We start from the raw sequence: 2,500 nt of genomic DNA, 5'->3' as shown, positions 1-2,500 counted from the left end.
CTATCACCCCCATCCATAAAGTTGTCTAACCTTTTCTTAAAACAACCTATATTTTCAGTGCTCACTACACCCATCCCCCTGCTATCGCGCCTAATAGGTGCGATAGCTGAAAACGCGATAGCGGAACTTAAGAACTAATGGTATTAATTATAATTGGTACCCAGACCAAAAATTTTCCTCCAACTTCACCAATATTTCTCCTTTATCTTCACTGTTTCACCTTTCTTAACAAAATTGCTTAAACATACAATCAAGTGCTGTAATATAATAAACACATCAAGGCTATAAAATAAAAAATAGACTTTTCATAGACATTTATTTTACCGATGGTGAGGGGCTTGGGTGGGTTAGAGGGGTTCCGAGGCTGGGGTGGCTTGTTACTGACCACCCACTCGGCGTTGTATCTCGTTGAGGAAGTCATCTATGGCTGCAGGAGTCTCAAAACCCTCAAAAACATCCGCATCATCCCCAGAAACCTCCTCTTGTGATGGTCCTGGTTGTGGGTCGGCTGGTTGTGTCTCGGCGCGTCGGCGTAAAAATTTTGTTATCTGACGTTGCTGCAGGGCGTTGATGTGGGCATGATAATGTTCGCTGCAACTTTCTAGTGCTCTAATAACGAGCGAACATCTTGCTTCACTGTTGATGGAGCTATCTTCCTCAAGGAGATGCCGCATCCTGATGCCCAAATCGATCAGTTCCTTGACGCCGCCTATGGTAAGTCCCGCACGCGTGGTTATCTGACCCTCCTCATCCTCATGTTTTCCTCTCTCCTCATCCTCGTCCTCTTCCATGATGTCAGCAACTGTAACAGGGGCTGGCTGTATCATTTCCAGGATTTCACCCTCTGTTGTGTCCTCAAAACCACCCCCAGATACTTGGCGGGCCTCTTCTGCAGTTGCCTCGGCCTCGGCCTTCACTGACCTTCCACTCTCCCGCGTCGGTCCACCGGCAAACCCTCCAATACATTTCGCCATGCATGGTGAATTACCTTTCGGGTCACATTTTTCCAGAAGTGTTCAAAAAGAAATTAAATACTGTATGTACTGTAGTACTCACTTATTCACGGAGTGGAGTCTGAGAACAAGTAACAAGTCACTTCTACAAAAAATGTTGCAGCTATCACGTGCCAACACTCACACACAGTGCACCATGTAGGAGCAGTGTGGTGGCCTGTAAATGTAAACAAACCCTCGACCAATCAGCGTGCAGCTCAAGCCAACAAAGATGTCCACCGCCCGTGACGTCACGGGGGCGCGTGATAGCAGCCGCGTGCCGCGCGATATAAAAAATTGGGCTAGAGGCGCGCGATAGCAGCCAATTTGATGCGCGATATGGAAATTGTGTCAGCTTTTTAAGTATGCGCGATAGCAGTAAAACGCGATAGCTGAACGCGCGATAGCTGGGGGATAGGTGTACATGGTTACTAAGTCTATTCCATTCGTTGACCATTCGATTGGTAAACCAGTTCTTGGTAATTTCCTTCTTAAATCTAAATTTGTCCAATTTAAATCCGTTACTGCGAGTCCTGCCCTGTTGTCTTAATATGATTACCTTATCTGCATCCCCCTTGTTAAAGCCCTCGATCCACTTGAACACCTCTATTAGATCACCCTGCACTCTGCGTCTTTCCAGAGAGTGTAAATTAAGGTGCCTAACCCTGTCCTCGTAAGATCAATTTCTGAGCCCAAAGCTTCAGAGAACTAATCTTCCCGCAGACTCCCAAGAACGTGAATTGTGAATAATGGTAAAGTGCTGTGGTCAGGCGTGGGGGTGGACATCACACGCATGTACAACAGTGCTACAGAGTGATGAAGGTCTCTTGTATTGGGTGTTTTCAGTCAATAGTTCACAGCCATTTTATAAACATATCTTCACAGTCACCCTTTAATCCAAGTAATTCTTTTCTCTTCAGTTTTTCCCCTTTTCTTCTCACCCTCTCTACACCAGCTTTTTCGAGCTTCTTTTTCTGTCCTTATTCTATCTAATCCTTCACCTCTTCATTCTTGGTTTCTCTTCCACATTTCCATCTATTCTAGTCCTTACATCAGTTTTATCAATAACATCATGTTCAAATCTACTAATGAGATACACTTCCTTTCTTGCAGTGAGCTGGTAGCGTAATCGGAAGCGTACTGGTCTCGCATTTGCTTAATTCTAGGTTCGAATCCCGCACTTCTCTCCAAGCGCAGAGGGATGACTTTGGCCATAGCTACGCACCTCCTGGTGTAGCATCCTCACCACAGTCCTTGCATTATCTCCTATTATCTCCTTATATATACATTACACCGACACAGCGTCCATATTCTACTCTGCTCCACTTTTCTATGCCTCACGACCGTTCCACATGACAAATTCGATCACAGCTAAGCGCTTTCTGATGTCAAGTTCCTCGACTGCTTTCTTTCCTTCTTAAAATCCCTCACCCACCCATTCCCCCTCCATCACCTTCCTTGCCTCCACATTGATTTACCACCCACAGCCACGTTTTCTAAACCCTGCT

This window comes from Oratosquilla oratoria, chromosome 23, assembly GCF_046742065.1.
Source record: "Oratosquilla oratoria isolate Oo_2021 chromosome 23, ASM4674206v1, whole genome shotgun sequence".
Taxonomy (NCBI): domain Eukaryota; kingdom Metazoa; phylum Arthropoda; class Malacostraca; order Stomatopoda; family Squillidae; genus Oratosquilla; species Oratosquilla oratoria.
The sequence above is the reverse complement of the archived record's forward strand: the minus strand, read 5'-3'. Positions refer to the sequence as shown.